Below are 25,343 nucleotides of genomic sequence, written 5' to 3'. Positions count from 1 at the left end.
GTAACCGGGCCCCAAAGTTCACCGAACGTTCGTATCACCCCGGGACAAAAAAGCAGTTAGTAATAGCATACAAAATTGGCCAGAATGTATAAAATCTGTGAGTATTCACAAGGTCCCCGTTACCGGAGCATGAAGTTCCCCGAATGTTCGTATCGCCCCATAACCCCAAAACAGTGAGTCATAGCATACAAAACTAGCCAAAATATATAAAATATGCGAGTTTTGACGAGGTCCCCGTTACCGGAGCCCGAAGTTCCCCGAATGTTCATATCACCCCGTGACCCGAAATCAATGAGTAATAGCGTACAAAACTAGCCAGAGTGTATAAAATCTATGAATTTTGACGAGGTCCCCGTAACCAAACCCCGAAGTTCCCCAAACATTCATATCGCCCCGAGACCCAAACACTGTGAGTAATAGCATACAAAACTCGGTACAATGGAACAAAACTATGAGTTTTGACGAGGTTTTCGTAATCGGACCCCGAAGTTCCCCAAACGTTCATATGGCCCCGGGACCAAAAATATGTGAGTAATAGCATACAATACTGGCCAGAATGTACCAACTATACGAGTTTTGACGAGGTTTTTGTAACCGGAACCCTTAGTTCCCCGAACGTTCCGATCGCCCCAAGACTAAAAATAGAAGAGTAATAGCATGGAAAAATGGCTAGAATGGACCAAATATGTGAGTTTTAACGAGGTCCCCGTAAACTGTCCCCAGATTTCGAAGAATGTTCGGATCGCCCCGTGTCCAAAAATTAGTGAGTAATAGCATACAAACCCGTCCAGAATGTATAAAATTTACGAGTTTTGATGAGGTTTTCGTAGCCGAACCCCGAAGTTCCCCAAACGTTCGTATGGGGCCGGGACCCAAAATATGTGAGTAATTCCATACAAAACTGGCCAAAATGTATAAAATCTGCAAGTTTTGATCTCGTCCCCGTAACCAGACCCCAAAGTTCCGCAAACATTTCTATCGCCCCGGGACCCAAACACGGTGAGTAATACCATACAAAACTGACTAGAATTGACCAAATCTACGAGTTTTGAGGAGGTTTTCGTAACCGGACCCCAAAGTTCCCCGAACATTCGTATCTCCCCGGGACCAAAAATCGGTGAGTAATAGCATACAAAATTGGCCAGAATGTATAAAATCTGTGAATTTTCACGAGGTCCCCGTTACCGGAGCGTGAAGTTCCCGGAATGTTCGTATCGCCCCATAACCCAAAAACAGTGAGTAATAGCATACAAAACTGGATAGAATGTATAAAATCTGCGAGTTTTGACGAGGTCCCCGTTACCGGAGCCCGATGTTCCCCGAATGTTCATATCACCCCGTGACCCAAAATCAGTGAGTAATAGCGTACAAAACTGGCCAGAGTGTATAAAATCTGCGAGTTTTGACGAGGTCCCTGTAACCAAGCCCTGAAGTTCCCCAAACATTCATATCGCCCCGAGACCCAAACGCGGTGCGTTATAACATACAAAACTCGCTACAATGGACCAAAACTACGAGTTTTGACGAGGTTTTCGTAATCGCACCCCGAAGTTCCCCAAACGTTCATATGGCCCCAGGATCCAAAATATGCGAGTAATAGCATACAAAACTGGCCAGAATGGACCAAATCTGCGAGTCTTGACAAGGTTTTCGTAACCGGAACCCTTAGTTCCCCGAACGTTCGTATCGCCCCAAGACCAAAAATCGGAGAGTAATAGCATGGAAAAATGGTTAGAATGGACCAAATATGTGAGTTTTAATGAGGTCCCCGTAAACTGTCCCCAGATTTCACAGAATGTTCGGATCGCCCCGTGTCCAAAAATCAATGAGTAATAGCATACAAACCTGTCCAGAATGTATAAAATTTACGAGTTTTGATGAGGTTTTCGTACCCGAACCCCAAAGTTCCCCAAACGTTCTTATGAGCCCGGGACCCAAAATATGTGACTAATTGCATACAAAACCGGCCAAAATGTATAAAATCTGCAAATTTTGACGAGGTCCCGGTAACCTGACCCCGAAGTTCCGCAAACATTCGTATCGCCCCGGCACCCAAACACGGTGAGTAATACCATACAAAACTAGCTAGAATGGACCAAATCTACGATTTTCGACGAGGTTTTCGTAACCGGGCCCCAAAGTTCACCGAACGTTCGTATCACCCCGGGACAAAAAAGCAGTTAGTAATAGCATACAAAATTGGCCAGAATGTATAAAATCTGTGAGTATTCACAAGGTCCCCGCTACCGGAGCGAGAAGTTCCCCGAATGTTCGTATCGCCCCATAACCCCAAAACAGTGAGTAATAGCATACAAAACTAGCCAAAATGTATAAAATATGCGAGTTTTGACGAGGTCCCCGTTACCGGAGCCCGAAGTTCCCCGAATGTTCATATCACCCCGTGACCCGAAATCAGTGAGTAATAGCGTACAAAACTAGCCACAGTGTATAAAATCTACGAATTTTGACGAGGTCCCCGTAACCAAACCCCGAAGTTCCCCAAACATTCATATCGCCCCGAGACCCAAACACTGTGAGTAATAGCATACAAAACTCGGTACAATGGAACAAAACTATGAGTTTTGACGAGGTTTTCGTAATCGGACCCCGAAGTTCCCCAAACGTTCATATGGCCCCGGGACCAAAAATATGTGAGTAATAGCATACAAAACTGGCCAGAATGTACCAAATATACGAGTTTTGACGCGGTTTTCGTAACCGGAACCCTTAGTTCCCCGAACGTTCCTATCGCCCCAAGACTAAAAATCGAAGAGTAATAGCATGGAAAAATGGCTAGAATGGACCAAATATGTGAGTTTTAACGAGGTCCCCGTAAACTGTCCCCAGATTTCGCCGAATGTTCGGATCACCCCGTGTCCAAAAATTAGTGAGTAATAGCATACAAACCTGTCCAGAATGTATAAAATTTACGAGTTTTGATGAGGTTTTCGTAACCGAACCCCGAAGTTCCCCAAACGTTGGTATGGGCCCGGACCCAAAATATGTGAGTAATTCCATACAAAACTGGCGAAAATGTATAAAATCTGCAAGTTTTGATGAGGTCCCCGTAACCGGCCAAAATGTATAAAATCTACAAGTTCCGCAAACATTTCTATCGCCCCGGGACCCAAACACGGTGAGTAATACCACACAAGACTCGCTAGAATGGACCAAATCTACGAGTTTTGACGAGGTTTTCGTAACCGGACCCCAAAGTTCCCCGAACATTCGTATCACCCCGGGACCAAAAATCGGTGAGTAATAGCATACAAAATTGGCCAGAATGTATAAAATCTGTGAGTTTTCCCGAGGTCCCCTTTACCGGAGCGTGAAGTTCCCCGAATGTTCGTATCGCCCCATAACCCAAAAACAGTGAGTAATAGCTTACAAAACTGGATAGAATGTATAAAATCTGCGAGTTTTGACGACGTCCCCGTTACCGGAGCCCGATGTTCCCCGAATGTTCATATCACCCCGTGACCCAAAATCAGTGAGTAATAGCGTACAAAATTGGCTACAGTGTATAAAACCTGCGAGTTTTGACGAGGTCCCCGTAACCAAACCCCGAAGTTCCCCAAACATTCATATCGCCCCGAGACCCAAACATGGTGAGTAATAGCATACAAAACTCGCTACAATGGACCAAAACTACGAGTTTTGACGAGCTCCCCGTAACCGGAGCCCGAAGTTACCCGAACGTTCGTATCCCATGCGACCCAAAATCAGTGAGTAATAGCATATAAAACTGGCCAGAATGTATAAATTCTGCGAGTTTTTATGAGGTCCCCATACACGCTCCCCGAAGTTCCTCAAACGTTCGGATCGCCCCGGGACCCAAAATCAGTGAGTAATAGCAGGGAAAACTGGCCACATTGGACCAAATCTGTTAGTTTGGCCGAAGTCCCCGTAACCGGTCCCAAGATTTCACGGAATGTTCGGATCGCCATGTGACCCAAAAACAGTGAGTAATAGCATACAAAACTGGCCAGAATGTATAAATTTGTGAGTTTTGACAAGGTCCCTGTTACCGGAGCCCGAAGTTCCCCGAATGTTCATATTGCCCCGTGACCCAAAATCAGTGAGTAATAGCGTACAAAACTGGCGAGAGTTTATAAAATCTGCGAGTTTTGACGAGGTAACCGTAACCAGACCCCGAAGTTCCCGAAACATTCGTATCGCCCCGAGACCCAAATGCGGTGAGTAATAGCATACAAAACCCGCTACAATGGACCAAAACTATGCGTTTTGCGAGGTTTTCGTAATCGGACACCGAAGTTCCTGGAACGTTCGTATCGCCCTGGGACCAAAAATCAGTGAGTAATAGCATGGAAAAATGGCCAGAATGTACCAAATATGTGAGGTTAACGAGGTCCCCTTAACCATTCCCTAGATTTCGCGGAACGTTCGTATGGCCCCGGGACCCAAAATCAGTGAGTAATAGCACACAAAACTGGCCAGAATGGACCAAATCTGCGAGTCTTGACGAGGTTTTCGTAACCGGACCCCTTAGTTCCCCGAACGTTCGTATCGCCCCGGGACTCAAAATCGATGAGTAATAGCATGGAAAAATGGCCAGAATGGACCAAATCTCTTAGTTTTAACGAGGTCCTCGTAAATTGTCCCCAGATTTCGCAGAATGTTCGGATCGCCCCGTGTCCCAAAATCACTTAGTAATAGCATACAAACCTGGCCATAATGTATAAAATATACGAATTTTGACGAGCTCCCCGTAAACCGAGCCCGAAGTTACCGGAACGTTCGTATCCCATGCGACCCAAAATCAGTGAGTAATAGCATATAAAACTGGCCAGAATGTATAAATTCTGCGAGTTTTTACGAGGTCCCCATACACGCTCCCCGAAGTTCCTCAAACGTCCGGATCGCCCCGGGACCCAAAATCAGTGAGTAATAGCAGGGAAAACTGGCCACATTGGACCAAATCTGTTAGTTTGGCCGAAGTCCCCGTATCCGGTCCCAAGATTTCCTGGAATGTTCGGATCGCCCTGTGACCCAAAAACAGTGAGTAATAGCATACAAAACTGGCCAGAATGGATAAAATCTGTGAGTTTTTACAAGGTCCCTGTTACCGGAGCCCGAAGTTCCCCGAATGTTCATATCTCCCCGTGACCCAAAATCAGTGAGTAATAGCGTACAAAACTGGCCAGAGTGTATAAAATCTGCGAGTTTTGACGAGGTAACCGTAACCAGACCCCGAAGTTCCCGAAACATTCGTATCGCCCCGAGACCCAAACGCGGTGAGTAATAGCATACAAAACCCGCTACAATGGACCAAAACTATGAGTTTTGCGAGGTTTTCGTAATCGGACACCGAAGTTCCTCGAACGTTCGTATCGCCCTGGGACCAAAAATCACTGAGTAATAGCATGGAAAAATGGCCAGAATGTACCAAACATGTGAGGTTAACGAGGTCCCCGTCACCATTCCCTAGATTTCGCGGAACGTTTGGATCGCCCTGTGACCCAAAATCAGTGAGTAATAGCATATAAAATAGGCCTGAATTTGTAAAATCTGCGAGTTTTGACGTTGTTTTCATAACCGAACCCCGAAGTTCCCCAAACGTTCGTATGGCCCCGGGACCCACAATATGTGAGTAATAGCATACAAAACTGGCCAGAATGGACCAAATCTGCGAGTCTTGACGAGGTTTTCGTTACCGGACCCCTGAGTTCCCGGAACGTTCGTATCGGCCCGGGACTCAAAATCGGGGAGTAATAGCATGGAAAAATGGCCAGAATGGACCAAATCTATGAGTTTTAACGAGGTCCTCGTAATTTGTCCCCAGATTTCGCAGAATGTTCGGATCGCCCCGTGTCCCAAAATCACTTAGTAATAGCATACAAACCTGGCCATAATGTATAAAATCTACGAGTTTTGACGAGCTCCCCGTAACCGGAGCCCGAAGTAACCCGAACGTTTGTATCCCATGCGACCCAAAATCAGTGAGTAATAGCATATAAAACTGGCCAGAATGTATAAATTCTGCGAGTTTTTACGAGGTCCCCGTACACGCTCCTCGAAGTTCCTCAAACGTTCGGATCGCCCCGGGACCAAAAATCAGTGAGTAATAGCAGGGAAAACTGGCCACATTGGACCAAATCTGTTAGTTTGGCCGAAGTCCCCGTATCCGGTCCCAAGATTTCATGGAATGTTCGGATCGCCCTGTGACCCAAAAACAGTGAGTAATAGCATAGAAAACTGGCCAGAATGTATAAAATCTGTGAGTTTTGACAAGGTCCCTGTTACTGGAGCCCGAAGTTCCCCGAATGTTCATATATCCCCGTGACCCAAAATCAGTGAGTAATAGCGTACAAAATTGGCCAGAGTGTATAAAATCTGCGAGTTTTGACGAGGTAACCGTAACCAGACCCCGAAGTTCCCGAAACATTCGTATCGCCCCGAGACCCAAACGAGGTGAGTAATAGCATACAAAACCCGCTACAATGGACCAAAACTATGCGTTTTGCGTGGTTTTCGTAATCGGACACCGAAGTTCCTCGAACGTTCGTATCACCCTGGGACCCAAAATCAGTGAGTAATAGCATGGAAAAATGGCCAGAATGTACCAAATATGTGAGGTTAACGAGGTCCCCTTAACCATTCCCTAGATTTCGCGGAACGTTTGGATCGCCCTGTGACCCAAAATCAGTGAGTAATAGCATATAAAATAGTTCTGAATTTATAAAATCTGCGAGTTTTGACGTTGTTTTCATAACCGAACCCCGAAGTTCCCCAAACGTTCGTATGGCCCCGGGACCCAAAATATGTGAGTAATAGCATACAAAACTGGCCAGAATGGACCAAATCTCTGATTCTTGACGAGGTTTTCGTAACCGGACCCCTTAGTTCCCCGAACGTTCGTATCGCCCCGGGACTCAAAATCGGGGAGTAATAGCATGGAAAAATGGCCAGAATGGACCAAATCTATGAGTTTTAACGAGGTGCCCGTAATTTGTCCCCAGATTTCGCAGAATGTTCGGATCGCCCCGTGTCCCAAAATCATTGAGTAATAGCATACAAACCTGGCCATAATGTATAAAATCTACGAGTTTTGACGAGCTCCCCGTAAACGGAGCCCGAAGTTACCCGAACGTTCGTATCCCATGCGACCCAAAATCAGTGAGTAATAGCATATAAAACTCGCCAGAATGTATAAATTCTGCGAGTTTTTACGAGTTCCCCATACACGCTCCCTGAAGTTCCTCAAACGTTCGGATCTCCCAGGGACCCAAAATCAGTGAGTAATAGCAGGGAAAACTGGCCACATTGGACCAAATCTGTTAGTTTGGCCGAAGTTCCCGTAACCGGTCCCTAGATTTCATGGAATGTTCGGATCGCCCTATGACCTAAAAACAGTGGCCAGAATGTATAAAATCTGTGAGTTTTGACAAGGTCCCTGTTACCGGAGCCCGAAGTTCCCCGAATGTTCATATCGCCCCGTGACCCAAAATCAGTGAGTAATAGCGCACAAACTGGCCAGAGTGTATAAAATCTGCGAGTTTTGACGAGGTAACCGTAACCAGACCCCAAAGTTCCCGAAACATTCGTATCGCCCCGAGACCCAAACGTGGTGAGTAATAGCATACAAAACCCGCTACAATGGACCAAAACTATGTGTTTTGCGAGGTTTTCGTAATCGGACACCGAAGTTCCTCGAACGTTCGTATCGCCCTGGGACCAAAAATCAGTGAGTAATAGCATGGAAAAATGGCCAGAATGTACCAAATATGTGAGGTGAACGAGGTCCCCTTAACCATTCCCTAGATTTCGCGGAACTTTGGATCACCCTGTGACCCAAAATCAGTGAGTAATAGCATATAAAATAGTTCTGAATTTATAAAATCTGCGAGTTTTGACGTTGTTTTCATAACCGAACATCGAAGTTCCCCAAACGTTTGTATGGCCCCGGGACCCAAAATATGTGAGTAATAGCATACAAAACTGGACAGAATGGACCAAATCTGCGAGTCTTGACGAGGTTTTCGTAACCGGACCCCTTAGTTCCCCGAACGTTCGTATCGCCCCGGGACTCAAAATCGGTGAGTAATAGCATGGAAAAATGGCCAGAATGGACCAAATCTGTTAGTTTTAACGAGGTCCTCGTAAATTGTCCCCATATTTCGTAGAATGTTCGGATCGCCCCGTGTCCCAAAATCACTGAGTAATAGCATACAAACCTGGCCATAATGTATAAAATCTACGAGTTTTGACGAGCTCCCCGTAACCGGAGCCCGAAGTTACCCGAACGGTCGTATCCCATCCGACCCAAAATCAGTGAGTAATAGCATATAAAACTGGCCAGAATATATAAATTCTGCGAGTTTTTACGAGGTCCCCATACACCCTCCCCGAAGTTCCTCAAACGTTCGGATCACCATGGGACCCAAAATCAGTGAGTAATAGCAGGGAACACTGGCCACATTGGACCAAATCTGTTAGTTTGGCCGAAGTCCCCGTAACCGGTCCCAAGATTTCATGGAATGTTCGGATCGCCCTGTGACCCAAAAACAGTGGCCAGAATGTATAAAATCTGCGAGTTTTGACAAGGTCCCTGTTACCGGAGTCCGAAGTTCCCCGAATGTTCATATCTCCCCGTGACCCAAAATCAGTGAGTAATAGCGTACAAAACTGGCCAGAGTGTATAAAATCTGCGAGTTTTGACGAGGTAACTGTAACCAGACCCCGAAGTTCCCGAAACATTCATATCGCCCCGAGACCCAAACGCGGTGAGTAATAGCATACAAAACTAGCTACAATGGACCAAAACTATGAGTTTTGCGAGGTTTTCGTAATCGGACACCGAAGTTCCTCGAACGTTCGTATCGCCCTGGGCCAAAAATCAGTGAGTAATAGGATGGAAAAATGGCTAGAATATACCAAAGATGTGAGGTTAACGAGGTCCCCGTAACCATTCCCTAGATTTCGCGGAATGTTTGGATCGCCCTGTGACCCAAAATCAGTGAGTAATAGCATATAAAATAGGTCTGAATTTATAAAATCTGCGAGTTTTGACGTTGTTTTCATAACCGAACCCCGAAGTTCCCTAAACGTTCATATGGCCCCGGGACCCAAAATATGTGAGTAATAGCATACAAAATTGGCTAGAATGGACCAAATCTACGAGTCTTGACGAGGTTTTCGTAACCGGACCCCTTAGTTCCCGGAACGTTCGTATCGCCCCGGGACTCAAAATCGGTGAGTAATAGCATGGAAAAATAGCCAGAATGGACCAAATCTGTGAGTTTTAACGAGGTCCTCGTAAATTGTCCCCAGATTTCGCAGAATGTTCGGATCGCCCCGTGTCCCAAAATCACTGAGTAATAGCATACAAACCTGGCCATAATGTATAAAATCTACGAGTTTTGACAAGCTCCCCGTAACCGGTGCCCGAAGTTACCCGAACGTTCGTATCCCATGCGACCCAAAATCAGTGAGTAATAGCATATAAAACTGGCCAGAATGTATAAATTCTGCGAGTTTTTACGAGGTCCCCATACACGCTCCCCGAAGTTCCTCAAACGTTTTGATCGCCACGGGACCTAAAATCAGTGAGTAATAGGAGGGAAAACTGGCCACATTGCACCAAATCTGTTAGTTTGGCCGAAGTCCCGTAACCGGTCCCAAGATTTCATTGAATATTCGGATCGCCCTGTGACCCAAAAACAGTGAGTAATAGTATACAAAACTGGCCAGAATGTATAAAATCTGTGAGTTTTGACAAGGTCCCTGTTACCGGAGCCCGAAGTTCCCCGAATGTTCATATCTCCCCGTGACCCAAAATCGGTGCGTAATAGCGTACAAAACTGGCCAGAGTGTATAAAATCTGCGAGCTTTGATGAGGTAACCGTAACCAGACCCTGAAGTTCCCAAAACATTTGTATCGCCCTGAGACCCAAACGCGGTGAGTAATAGCATACAAAACTCGCTACAATGGACCAAAACTATGAGTTTTGCGAGGTTGTCGTAATCGGACACCGAAGTTCCTCGAACGTTCGTATCGCCCTGGGACCAAAAATCATTGAGTAATAGCATCAAAAAATGGCCAAAACGTACCAAATATGTGAGGTTAACGAGGTCCCCGTAACCATTCCCTAGATTTCGCGGAACGTTCGGATCGCCCTGTGACCCAAAAATCATTGAGTAATAGTATACAAAATAGGCCTGAATTTATAAAATCTGCGAGTTTTGACGTTGTTTTCATAACCGAACCCCGAAGTTCCCCAAACATTCGTATGGCCCCGGGACCCAAAACATGTGACTAATAGCATACAAAACTGGCTAGAATGGACCAAATCTGCGAGTCTTGACGAGGTTTTCGTAACTGGACTCCTTAGTTCCCCGAACGTTCGTATCGCCCCGGGACTCAAAATCGGTGAGTAATAGTATGGAAAAATGGCCAGAATGGACCAAACCTGTGAGTTCTAACGAGGTCCCCGTAAATTGTCATCAGATTACACAGAATGTTTGGATCGCCCTGTGTCCCAAAATCACTGAGTAATAGCATACAAACCTGGCCATAATGTATAAAATCTACGTGTTTTGACGAGCTCCCCGTAACCGGAGCCCGAAGTGACCAAACGTTCATATCGCCGTGGGACCCAAAATCAGTGAGTAATAGCATATAAAACTGGCCAGAATTTATAAATTCTGCGAGTTTTTACGAGGTCCCCATACACGCTCCCCGAAGTTCCTCAAACGTTCGGATCGCCCCGGGACCCAAAGTCAGTGAGTAATAGCAGGGAAACCTCGCCACATTGGACCAAATCTGTTAGTTTGGCCGAAGTCCCCGTAACCGGTGCCTAGATTTCGCGGAATGTTCGGATCGCCCTGTGACCCAAAAACAGTGAGTAATAGCATACAAAACTGGCCATAATGTAGAAAATCTGCGAGTTTTGACGAGGTCCCTGTTACCAGAGCCCGTAGTTCCCCGAATGTTCATATCGCCCCGTGACCCAAAATCATTGAGTAATAGCATACAAAACTGGCGAGAGTGTATAAAACCTATGAGTTTTGACGAGGTCACCGTAACCAGACCCCGAAGTTCCCCAAACATTCGTATCGCCCCGAGACCCAAACATGGTGAGTAATAGCATACAAAACTCGCTACAATGTACGAAAGCTATGAGTTTGGCGAGGTTTTCGTAATCGGACCTCGAAGTTCCCCGAACGTTCGTGTCGCCCTCGGACCAAAAATCAGTGAGTAATAGCATGGAAAAATGGCCAGAATGTACCAAATATGTGAGGTTAACGAGGTCCCCGTAAGCGGTCCCTAGATTTCACAAAACGTCCGGATCGCCCTGTGACCCAAAATCAGTGAGTAATAGCATACAAAACCGGCCTGAATTTATAAAATCTGCGATTTTTTACGAGGTTTTCATAACCGAACCCCGAAGTTCCCCAAACGTTCGTATGATCTCGGGACCCAAAATATGTGAGTAATAGCATACAAAACTGGCCAGAATGGACCAAATCTGCGAGTCTTGATGAGGTTTTCGTAACCAGACCCCTTAGTTCCCCGAACGTTCGTATCGCCCCGGGACTCAAAATCGGTCAGTAATAGCATGGAAAAAATGGCCAGAATGGACCAACTCTGTGAGTCTTATGGAAGTCGTCGTAAACTGTCCCCAGATTTCACAGAATGTTCGGATCGCCCCGTGTCCCAAAATCACTCAATAATAGCATAGAAACCTGGCCATAATTTATAAAATCTACGAGTTTTGACAAGCTCCCCGTAACCGGAGCCCGAAGTTACCCGAACGTTCGTATCGCCGTGGGACCCAAAATCAGTGAGTAATAGCATATAAAACTGGCCAGAATGTATAAATGCTGCGAGTTTTTACGAGGTCCCCATACACGCTCCCCGAAGTTCCTCAAACGTTCGGATCGCCCCGGGACCCAAAATCAGTGAGTAATAGCTGGGAAACCTGGCCACATTGGACCAAATCTGTTAGTTTGGCCGAAGTCCCCGTAACCGGTCCCTAGATTTCGTGGAATGTTCGGATCACCCTGTCACCCAAAAACAGTAAGTAATAGCATAAAAAACTGGCCATAATGTATAAAATCTGCGAGTTTTGACGAGGTCCCTATTACCGGAGCCCGTAGTTCCCCGAATGTTCATATCGCCCCGTGACCCAAAAACAGTGAGTAATAGCGTACAAAACTGGCCAGAGTGTATAAAATCTGCGAGTTTTGACGAGGTAACCGTAACCAGGCCCCGCAGTTCCCCAAACATTCGTATCGCCCCGAGACCCAAACGCGGTGAGTAATAGCATACAAAACTCGCTACAATGGACCAAAACTATGCGTTTTGCGAGGTTTTCGTAATCGGACACCGAAGTTCCTCGAACGTTCGTATCGCCCTGGGACCAAAAATCAGTGAGTAATAGCATGGAAAAATGGCTAGAATGTACCAAATATGTGAGGTTAACGAGGTCCCCGTTACCATTCCCTAGATTTCACGGAACGTTCGGATCGCCCTGTGACCCAAAATCAGTGAGTAAGAGCATATAAAATAGGCCTGAATTAAATAAAATCTGCGAGTTTTGACGTTGTTTTCATAACTGAACCCGGAGTTCCCCAAACGTTGGTATGGCCCCGGGACCCAAAATATGTGAGTAATAGCATACAAAACTGGCCAGAATGGACCAAATCTGCGAGTCTTGACGAGCTTTTCGTAACCGGACCCCTTAGTTCCCCGAACGTTCGTATCGCCCTGGGACTCAAAATCGGTGAGTAATAGCATGGAAAAATGGCCACAATAGACCAAATCTGTGAGTTTTAACGAGGTCCCCGTAAATTGTCATCAGATTTGGCAGAATGTTCGGATCGCCCCGTGTCCCAAAATCACTCAGTAATAGCATACAAACCAGGCCATAATGTAAAAAATCTACGTGTTTTGACGAGCTCCCCGTAACCGGAGCCCGAAGTTACCAAACGTTCATATCGCCGTGGGACCCAAAATCAGTGAGTAATAGCATATAAACTGGCCAGAATGTATAAATTCTGCGAGTTTTTACGAGGTCCCCATACACGCTCTCCGAAGTTCCTCAAACGTTCGGATCGCCCCGGGACCCAAAATCAGTGAGTAATAGCAGGGAAACCTGGCCACATTGGACCAAATCTGTTAGTTTGGCCGAAGTCCCCGTAACCGGTCCCTAGATTTCGCGGAATGTTCGGATCGCCCTGTGACCCAAAAATAGTGAGTAATAGCATACAGAACTGGCCATAATGTATAAAATTTGCGAGTTTTGACGAGGTCCCTGTTACCGGAGCCCGTAGTTCCCCGAATGTTCATATCGCCCCGTGACCCAAAGTCATTGAGTAATAGCGTACAAAACTGGCCAGAGTGTATAAAATCTGCGAGTTTTGACAAGGTAACCGTAACCAGGCCCCGAAGTTCCCCAAACATTCGTATCGCCCCGAGACCGAAACGCGGTGAGTAATAGCATACAAAACTCGCTACAATGGACCAAAACTATGCGTTTTGCGAGGTTTTCGTAATCGGACCGTGAAGTTCCCCGAACGTTCGTATCGCCCTGGAACCAAAAATCAGTGAGTAATAGCATGGAAAAATGGCTAGAATGGACCAAATATGTGAGTTTAACGAGGTCCCCGTAACCATTCCCTAGATTTCATGGAACGTTCGGATCGCCCTGTGACCCAAAATCAGTGAGTAATAGCATACAAAACTGGCCTGAATTTATAAAATCTGCGAGTTTTGATGAGGTTTTCATAACCGAACCCCGAAGTTCCCCAAACGTTCGTATGATCTCGGGACCCAAAATATGTGAGTAATAGCATACAAAACTGGCCAGAATGGACCAAATCTGCGAGTCCTGACGAGGTTTTCGTAACTCGACACCTTAGTTCCCTGAACGTTCCTATCGCCCCAGGACTCAAAATCGGTCAGTAATAGCATGGAAAAAATGGTCAGAATGGACCAAATCTGTGAGTTTTATGGAGGTCGTCGTAAACTGTCCCCAGATTTTGCAGAATGTTCGGATCGCCCCGTGTCCCAAAATCACTCAGTAATAGCATACAAACCTGGCCATAATGTATAAAATCTACGAGTTTTGACGAGCTCCCCGTAACCGGAGCCCGAAGTTACCCGAACGTTCGTATTGCCGTGGGACCCAAAATCAGTGAGTAATAGCATATACAACTTGCCAGAATGTATAAATTCTGCGAGTTTTGACGAGGTTTTCATAACCGAACCCCCAAGTTCCCCAAACATTCCTATGGCCCCGGGACTCAAAATATGTGAGTAATAGCATACAAAACTGGCCAGAATGCACCAAATCTGCGAGTCTTGACGAGGTTTTTGTAAATAGCATACAAAACTGGCCAGAATGTACCAAATCTATGAGTTTAACAAGGTCCCCGTAACCAGTTCCTAGATTTCGCGAAACGTTGGGATCTCCCTGTGACCCAAAATCAGTGAGTAATAGAATACTAAACTGGCATGAATGTATAAAATCTGCGAGTTTTGATGAGGTTTTCATACCAAACCCTGAACTTCCCCAAATTTTTGTATGACCCCGGGACCCAAAATATGTGAGTAATAGCATACAAAACTGGCCACAATGGACCAAATCTGCGAGTCTTGACGAGGTTTTCGTAATCGGACCCCTTTGTTCCCCAAACGATCGTCTCGCCCCGGTGTTGGGGCACGTCTCATGGGAAACAAAAAATTTCCTACGTGCACGAAGACCTATCATGGTGATGTCCATTTACGAGAGGGGATTTCCGATCTACGTACCCTTGTAGATCGCACAGCAGGAAGCGTTAAGAAACGCGATTGAAGTAGTGGAACCGTCCCACAAACCATCCCACGATCCGCTCCGATCTAGTGCCGAACGGACGGCACCTCCGCGTTCAGCACACGTACAGCTCAACGATGATCTCGGCCTTCGTGATCCAGCAAGAGAGACGGAGAGGTAGATGAGTTCCCCGGCAGCGTGACGGCGCTCCGGAGGTTGGTGGTGATCTATCTCAGCCGGGCTGCCGTGGCAAAGTTGTCTCAAATCAGCCCTAATACCTCAGTATATATAGGAGGGAGGGGGAGGGCCTTGCCTTGAGGCTCAAGAGAGCCCCAAGGGGTCGGACGAATAGGGGTGGAGGAGTCCACCTCCAATCCTAGTCCAACTACGATGGGAAGGTGGAGTCATTCCCTTCATTCCCACTTCCCTTTTTTTTCTCTTTGATTTCTTTGTCTCTTGCGCATAGGGCCTCTTGGGCTGTCCCACCAGCCTACTAAGGGATAGTGTGGCACCTCTAAGGCCAATGGGCTTCCCCGGGGTGGGCTGCCCGCCCCCCCCCCCGGTGAACATCCGGAACCCATTCGTCACTCCCCGTACATTCCCGGTAATGTCCGAAAACTTTCCGGTAATCAAATGAGGCCATCCTATATATAAATCTTCGTTTCCGGACGATTCCGGAAACCCTCGTGGCGTCCGTGATCTCATCCAGGACTCCGAACAACATTCGGTAACCAACCATATAACTCAAATACGCATAAAACATCGCCAAACCATAAGTGTGTAGACCCTACGGGTTCGAGAACTATGTAGACATGACCCGAGTGACTCCTCGGTCAATATCCAATAGCGGGACCTTGATGCCAATATTGGATCCTACATATTCTCCGAAGACCTTATCGGTTGAACCTCAGTGCCAAGGATTCATATAATCCCGTATGTCATTCCCTTTGTCCTTCAGTATGTTACTTGCCCGAGATTCGATCGTCGGTATCCGCATACCTATTTCAATCTCGTTTATCGGCAAGTCTCTTTACTCATTCCGTAATACAAGATCCCATGACTTACACTAAGTCACATTGCTTGCAAGGCTTGTGTGTGATGTTGTATTACCGACTGGGCCCCGAGATACCTCTCCGTCACACGGAGCAACAAATCCCATTCTTGATCCATACTAACTCAACGAACACCTTTGGAGATACCTATAGAGCATATTTATAGTAACCCAGTTACATTGTGACGTTTGATACACATAAGGTATTCCTCCGGTGCCAGTGAGTTATATGATTTCATGGTCATAGGAATAAATACTTGACACGCAGAAAAACAGTAGCAACAAAATGACACGATCAACATGCTACATTCATTAGTTTGTGTCTAGGCCATCACATGATTCTCCTAATGATGTGATCCCATTATCAAGTGACAACACTTGCCTATGGTGAGGAAACCTTGACCATCTTTGATCAACGAGCTAGTCAACTACAGGCTTACTAGAGATAGTGTTTTATTTATGTATCCACACAAGTATTGTGTTTCCAATTAATACAATTATAGCATGGATAATAAACGATTATCATGAACAAAGAAATATAATAATAACTAATTTATTATTGCCTGTAGGTCATATTTCCAACAGTCTCCCACTTGCACTAGAGTCAATAATCTAGTCAACATCACTATGTGATTCTAACGAATCGAACACCCTTATAGTTCTGGGGTTTGATCACTACTTGCTTGTGAGAGAGGTTTTAGTCGACGGTTCTGAACCCTTTCAGATCCGAGTGAGCTTTACAAATCTTTATGTCATCTTATAGATGCTGCTACTATGTGCTATTCGGAAATATTCCAAATATCTACTCTACCATACGAATCCGTTTCACTACTCATAGTTATTCAGATTAGTGTCAAAGCTTGCATCCACGTAACCCTTTACGACGAACTCTTTAACCACCTCCATAATCGAGAAAAAATCCTTAGTCCATTAGTTACTACCGATAACTTTGACCGCTGATCAGTGATTCAATCCTGAATCGCTCTCTGTACCCCTTAACATACTTGCGGCAAGGCACACATCAGGTGCGGTACACAACTTAGCATACTTTCGAGTCTATGGCTAAGGCATAGGGGACGACCTTCGTCCTTTCTCTTTCTTCTGCCGTGGTTGGGTTTTGAGTCTTACTCAAATTCACACCTTACAACACAGTCAAGAACTCCTTCTTTGCTGATCTCTTTTCAACTCCTTCAAAAACTTGTCAAGGCATGCATCTTGTTGAAACTTCTATTAAGCATTTCGATCGATCTCCATAGATCTTGATGCTCAACGTTCAAGTAGCTCAATCCAGGTATTCCTTTGAAAAACTCCTTTCAAACAACCTATTATGCTTCACAGAAATTCTGCATTACTTTTGATCATCAATATGTCAACCACATATACTTATCAGAAATTCTATAGTGCTCCCACTCACTTCTTTGGAAATACAAGTTTCTCATAAACCTTGTACAAATCCAAAAGCTTTGATCAACTCATCAAAGCATATATTCCAACTCCGAGATGCTTGCACCAGTCCTTAGAAGGATCGCTGGAGCTTGCATACTTGTTAGCATCCTTAGGATCGACAAAACATTCTGGTTGTATTACATACAACCTTTCCTCAAGGAAACCATCGAGTAAACACTGTTTTGACATCCTATGTGAGATATTTCATAAATAATGCAGCAACTACTAACATAATTTCAACATACTTTTAGCATCGCTACGATTGAGAAAGTCTCATCATAGTCAACTCTTTTGAAATTGTCGGAAACATCTTTGCGACAAATCGAGTTTTTCTTAATAGTGGCTTATCACCATCATCGTCAGTCTTCCTTTTAAAGATCCATCTTTACTCAATAGTCCTACGACCATCAAGTAGTTCTTCCAAAGCCTAAACTTTGTTTTCATACATGGATCCTCTCTCAGATTTCATGGCCTCCAGCCATTTGTCGGAATCCGGGCCCACCATTGCTTCTCCATAACTCGTAGGTTCATTGTTGTTCAACAACATGACCTCCAAGACAGTGTTGCTATACCACTCTGTAGTAGTACATGACCTTTGTCGACCTACGAGGTTTGTAGTAACTTGATCCGAAGCTTAATGATCACCATCATCAGCTTCCACTTCAATTGGTGCAGGGGCCACAGGAACAACTTCCTGCGCCCTACTGAACACTGGTTGAAGTGATGGTTCAATAACCTCATCAAGTTCTACCACCCTCCCACTCAATTCTTTCGAGAGAAACCTTTCCTCGAGAAAGGACCCGTTTTCTAGAAACAAACACTTTGCTTCCGGATCTGAGATAGGAGATGCACCCAACCTTTTTGGATATCCTGTGAAGATGCATTTATCTGCTTTGGGTTCGAGCTTATCAGACTGAAACTTTTTCACATAAGCGTCGCAACCCCAAACTTTCAAGAAACGACATCTTAGATTTCTCTAAACCTTAGTCTATACTGTGTCGTCTCAGCGTAATTATGCGGTGCCCTATTTAAAGTGAATGCGGATGTCTCTAATGCATAACCCATAAATGATAGTGGTAATTCGATAAGAGACATCATAGTATGCAACATATCAAATAGGTCGCGGCTATGAAACCATCACACCATGGTTTTCTTGGTTGCATGAATTGCGAAACAACTTCCACATTGTCTTAACTGTATACCAAAACTCGCAACTCAGATATTCATCTTTATTATCATATCGTAGACAGTTTATCCTCTTGTTACGACGAACTTCACTATGAAACAGAATTTGAACTTTTTCAATATTTCAGACTTGCGATTCATTAAGTAAATACTCCTGTATCTACTCAAATCATCATTGAAGCAAGAACATAATGATATCCACTGCGTGCCTCAGCACCCATTGGACTGCATACATCTAAATGTATTACTTCCAACAAGTTACTATCTTGTTTCATCTTAATGAAAACAAGGCCTTGATCATGTTATATTATTTGCATGTCACAAGTGATTCAAAATCAAGTGAGTATAAAGATCCATCAGTATGGAGCCTCTTCATGCAATTTATACCAACATGGCTCAAGCGGCATGTCACAAGTAAGTGGTACTATCATCATTACCTTGTATCTTTTGGTACCAATATCATGAACATGTGTAACACTACGATCGAGATTCAATAAACCATTGAAGGTGATTATTCAAGCAAATAGAATAACCATTATTCTCTTTACATGAATATTCGTATTGCAATAAACACGATCCAATCATGTTCATGTTTAACGCAAGCACCAAATAACAATTATTTAGGTTTAACACCAATCCCGATGGTAGAGGGAGCGTGTGACGTTTGATGATATCAACCGTGGAAACAGTTCCAACACGTATCGTCATCTTGCCTTTATCTAGTCTCTGTTTATTCCGTAGCGTTCATTTCGAGTTACTAATCACTTAGCAACCGAACCAGTATCCAATACCCTCGTGCTACTAGGAGTACTAGTAAAGTACACATCAATATCATGTATATCAAATATACTTCTGTCGTCTTAGCCAGCCTTCTTATCTACCAAGCATCTAGGGTAACTCCGCCTCACTGACCGTTCCCCTCATAACAGAAGCACTTAGTCTCGGGTTTGGGATTAACCTTGGGTCTCTTCATTAGTGCAGCAACTGTTTTGCCGTTTCACGAAGTATCCCTTCTAGCCCTTGCCTTTCTTGAAACTTAGTGGTTTTACTAACCATCAACTATTGATGCTCCTTATTGATTTCTACTTTCGCAGTGTCAAACATCGTGGATCGCTCAAGGATCATTGTATCTATCCTTGATATGTTATAGTTCACCATGAATCTCTCACAGCTTGGTGGCAGTGACTTTGGAGAACCATCACTAGCTCATCTGGAAGATTAACTCCCACTTGATTCAAGCGATTGTCGTACTCAGACAATCTGAGTACAAGCTCAATGATTGAGCTTTTCTCCTTTACTTCGTCTACAAAGAATCTTGTCGGAGGTCTCATACCTCTTAACAAGGGCACGAGTATGAAATCACAATTTCATCTCTTTAGAACATCTCTTATGTTCTATGACGTTTTCAAAACGTCTTCGGCGCCTTGCTTCTAAGCCATTAATATTTTGCACTGAACTATCGCGTAGTCATCAGAAACGGGTATGTCGGATGTTCACAACATCCACAGACGACGCTCGAGGTGCAGCACACCGAGTGGTGCATTAAGGACATAAGCCTTCTGCGCAGCAACGAGGAGAATCCTCAGTTTTACAGACTCGGTCCGCAAGGTTTGCTACTATCAACTTTCAACTATATTTTCTCTAGGAACATATAAAATAGTAGAGCTATAGCGCAAGCTACATCGTAATTCGCAAAGACCATTAGACTATGTTCATGATAATTAGTTCAATTAATCGTATTACTTAAGAACTCCCACTCAAAAAGTACATCTCTCTAGTCATTTGAGTGGTACATGATCCAAGTCCCCTATCTCAAGTCCGATCATCACGTGAGTCGAGAATAGTTTCAGTGGTAAACATCTCTATGCTAATCATATCAACTATATGATTCATGCTCGACCTTTCGGTCTCATGTGTTCCGAGGGCATGTCTGTACATGCTAGGCTCGTCAAGTTTAACCCGAGTGTTCCGTGTGTGCAACTGTTTTGCACCCGTTGTATGTGAACGTTGAGTCTATCACACCCGATCATCACGTGGTGTCTCAAAACGACGAACTGTCCCAATGGTGCACAGTCGGGAGAACACAATTTGAGCTTGAAATTTTAGTGAGAGATCACCTCATAATTCTACTGTCGTTCTAAGCAAGATAAGGTGCATAAAGCATTAACATCACATGCAATTCATAAGTGACATGATATGGCCATCATCAAGTGCTCCTTGATCTCCATCACCAAAGCACCGGTATCATCTTCTTGTCACCGGCGCCACACCGTGATCCCCATCATCATGCCTCCATCGAGGTTGTCGTGTATGCTATGCTATTACTACTAAGCTACGTCCTAGCAATATAGTAAACGCATCTGCAAACACAAACATTAGTTTAAAGACAACCCTATGGCTCCTGCCGATTGCCGTAGCATCGACGTGCAAGTCGATATTAACTATTACAACATGATCATCTCATACATCCATTATATCACATCACGTCGTTGGCCATATCACATCACAAGCATACACTGAAAAAACAAGTTAGACGTCCTCTAATTGTTGTTGCATGTTTTACGTGGTTGCCATGGGTATCTAGTAGGATCGCATCTTACTTACGCAAACACCACAACGGAGATGTATGAATTTCTATTTAACCTCTCTCCAAGGACCTCCTCGGTCAAATCCGATTCAACTAAAGGTGGAGAAACCGACACTCACCATGCATCTTTGAGCAACGGGGTTGCTCGTAGCAATGAAACCAGTCTCTCGTAAGCGTATGAGTAATGTCGGTCCGATCTGCTTCGATCCAACAATACCGCGGAATCAAGAAAAGACTAAGGAGGGCTGCAAACCGCACATCACCGCCCAGAAAAACTTTTGTGTTCTACTCGAGATAACATCTACCAATGAACCTAGCTCATGATGCCACTGTTGGGGAACGTCGCATGGGAAACAAAAAATTTCCTATGCGCACGAAGACCTATCATGGTGATGTCCATCTACGAGAGGGGATTTCCGATCTACGTACCCTTGTAGATCGCACAGCAAGAAGCATTAAGAAACGCGGTTGATGTAATGGAACATCCTCACGTCCCTCGATCCGCCCCGCGAACCGCCCCACGAACCGTCCCACGATCCGCTCCGATCTTGTGCCGAACGGAGGGCACCTCCGCGTTCAGCACACGTACAGCTCGACGATGATCTCGGCCTTCTTGATCCAGCAAGAAAGACGAAGAGGTAGATGAGTTCTCCGGCAGCGTGACAGCGCTCTGGAGGTTGGTGATGATCTATTTCAGCAGGGCTCCGCCCGAGCTCCGCAGAAATACGATCTAGAGGAAAAACCGTGGAGGTATGTGGTCGGACTACCGTGGCAAAGTTGCCTCAAATCAGCCCTAATACCTCAACAGAGCCCCAAGGGGTCGGCCGAATAGGGGTGGAGGAGGCCCCCTCCAATCCTAGTCCAACTAGGATTGGAAGGTGGAGTCCTTCCCTTCCTTCCCACTTCCCCTTTTTTTTCTTCTTTCTCTTTGATTTCTTTGTATCCTCCGCACAGGTCCTCTTGGGCTGTCCCACCAGCCCACTAAGGGCTGGTGCGGCACCCCTAAGGCCTATGGATTTCCCCGGGGTGGGCTGGGCCCCCTCGGTGAACATCGGGAACCCATTCGTCACTCCCGGTACATTCCCGGTAATGTCCGAAAACTTTCCGGTAATCAAATGAGGCCATCCTATATATCAATCTTCATTTCCGGACAATTCCGGAAACCCTCGTGACGTCCGTGATCTCATCCGGGACTCCGAACAACATTCGGTAACCAACCATACAACTCAAATACGCATAAAACATCGCCGGACCTTAAGTGTGCAGACCCTACGGGTTCGAGAACTATGTAGACATGACCCGAGTGACTCCTCGGTCAATATCCAATAGCGGGACCTGGATGCCCATTTTGGATCCTACATATTCTCCAAAGATCTTATCGGTTGAACCTCAGTGCCAAGGATTCATATAATCCCGTATGTCATTCTCTTTGTCCTTCGGTATGTTACTTGCCCGAGATTCGATCGTCGGTATCCGCATACCTATTTCAATCTCGTTTACCGGCAAGTCTCTTTACTCGTTCCGTAATACAAGATCCCGTGACTTACACTAAGTCACATTGCTTGCAAGGCTTGTGTGTGATGTTGTATTACCGAGTGGGCCCCGAGATACCTCTCCGTCACACGGAGCGACAAATCCCAGTTTTGATCCATACTAACTCAAAGGACACAGAGCATCTTTATAGTCATCCAGTTACGTTGTGACGTTTGATACACACAAGTTATTCCTCCGGTGCTAGTGAGTTATATGATCTCATGGTCATAGGAAAAAATACTTCACACGCAGAAAAACAGTAGCAACAAAATGACACGATCAACATGCTACGTTCATTAGTTTAGGTCTAGTCCATCACATGATTCTCCTAATGATGTGATCCCGTTATGAAGTGACAACACTTGCCTATGGTCGGGAAACCTTGACCATCTTTGATCAACGAGCTAGTCAACTAGAGGCTTACTAGAGACAGTGTTTTGTCTATGTATCCACACAAGTATTGTGTTTCCAATCAATACAATTATAGCATCGATAATAAACGATTATCATAAACAAAGAAATATAATAATAACTAAAAATCGGTGAGTAATAGCGTGGAAAAATGGCCAGAATGGACCAAATCTGTGAGTTTTAACGAGGTCCCCGTAAACTGTCCCCATATTTCGTAGAATGTTCAGATGGCCCTGTGTCCCAAAATCAGTGAGTAATAGCACAAAAACCTGGCCAGAATGTATAAAATCTACGAGTTTTGACGAGCTCCACGTAACCGGAGCCCGAAGTTACCCAAACGTTCGGATCGCCATGGGACCCAAAATCAGTGAGTAATAGCATATAAAACTGGCCAGAATGTATAAATTCTGCGAGTTTTGACGAGGTCCCCATAAACGCTCCCCAAAGTTCCTCGAACATTCGGATCGCCCCGGGATCCAAAATCAGTGAGTAATAGCACGGAAAACTGGCCACATTGGACCAAATCTGTTAGTTTGGCCGAAGTCCCCGTAACCGGTCCCAAGATTTCGAGGAACGTTCAGATTGCCCTGTGACCGAAAATCAGTGAGTACTAGCATACAAAACTAGCTAGAATGTATAAAAATCTATGAGTTTTGACGAGGTTTTCGTAACCCAACCACGAAGTTCGCCAAACATTCTTATCGCCCTGGGACCCAAAATATGTGAGAAATAGCATACAAAACTGGCCAGAATGGATAAAATCTGTGAGTTTTGACGAGGTCACCGTAGCCAGACCCCGAAGTTCCGCAAACATCCGTATCTCCCCGGGACCCAAACACGGTGAGTAATAGCATACAAAACTGGCTAGAATGGACCAAATCTACGAGTTTTGACGAGGTTTTCGTAACTCGACCCCGAAGTTCCCCAAACATTCGTATCACCCCGGGACCAAAAATCGGTGAGTAATAGCATACAAAGTTGGCCAGAATGTATAAAATCTGCGACTTTTGACGAGGTCCACATTAACGGAGCGTGAAGTTCCCCGAATGTTCGTATCGCTCCATAACCCAAAAACAGTGAGTAATAGCACACAAAACTGGCCAGAATGTATAAAATCTGCGAGTTTTGTCGTGGTGCCCGTTACCGGAGCACGAAGTTCCCCGAACATTCGTATCACCCCGTGACCCAACCACGGTGAGTAATAGCATACAAAACTCGCTACAATGGACCAAAACTATGAGTTTTGACGAGGTTTTCGTAATCGGACACCGAATTTACCCCAACGTTCGTATCACCGTGGGACCAAAAATCAGTGAGTAATAGCATGGAAAAATGGCCAGAATGTAACAAATCTATGAGTTTTAACGAAGTCCCCGTAACTTGTCCCTAGATTTCGCAAAATGTTTGGATCGCCCTGTGACCCAAAATCAGTGAGTAATATCATACCAAACTGGCCTGAAAGTATAAAATAAGCGAGTTTTGACGAGGTTTTCATAACCGAACCCCGAAGTTCCCCAAATGTTCGTATGGCCCCGGGACCCAAAATATGTGAGTAATAGCATACAAAACTGGCCAGAATGGACCAAATCTGCGACTCCTGACGAGGTTTTCGTAACCGGAGCCCAAAGTTACCCAAACGTTCGTATCGCCACGGGATCCGAAATCAGTGACTAATAGCATATAAAACTAGCCAGAATGTATAATTTCTGCGAGTTTTGACGAGGTCCCCATAAACGCTCCCCGAACGTTCTGATCGCCCCGGGACCCAAAATCAGTGGGTAATAACAGGGAAAACTTGCCACATTGGACCAAATCTGTTAGTTTGGCCGAAATCCCAGTAAGCGGTTGATAGTCTCAAACGTATCTATAATTTTTGATGGTTTCACGCTGTTATCTTGACTTCTTTGTATGTTTTATATACCTTTTTATATCTTTTTGGGACTAACTTATTAATTCAGTGCCAAGTGCTAGTTCCTGTTTTTTCCGTCTTTTTGACTCTTTTCAGATCAGATTTTGGAACGGAGTCAAAACGGAATAAAATCCCCGAAATGATTTTTTTCTAGAACGAAAGAAGACCAGGGAGCCTTTGGGCCAAGCTAGGTGGGCCCCAGGGAGCCCACAAGCTCCCACCACGCCACCAGGGGAAGGCGGCGGTGGGCAAGCTTGTGGCTTCCCTGGCCGCCTACTGACCTAGGTTTTGTGCCTACATATTCCCAAATATTCCGCAAAAAATCAGGGGAGCCTCGAAAATACTTTTCCGCCGCCGCAAGCTTCCGTTTCCATGAGATCTCATCTAGAGACCCTTCCCGGCGCCCTGCCGGAGGGGACTTTGGAGGTGGAGGGCTTCTTCATC

This window comes from Hordeum vulgare, chromosome 4H (assembly GCF_904849725.1).
Source record: "Hordeum vulgare subsp. vulgare chromosome 4H, MorexV3_pseudomolecules_assembly, whole genome shotgun sequence".
NCBI classification, from domain to species: domain Eukaryota; kingdom Viridiplantae; phylum Streptophyta; class Magnoliopsida; order Poales; family Poaceae; genus Hordeum; species Hordeum vulgare.
The sequence above is the reverse complement of the archived record's forward strand: the minus strand, read 5'-3'. Positions refer to the sequence as shown.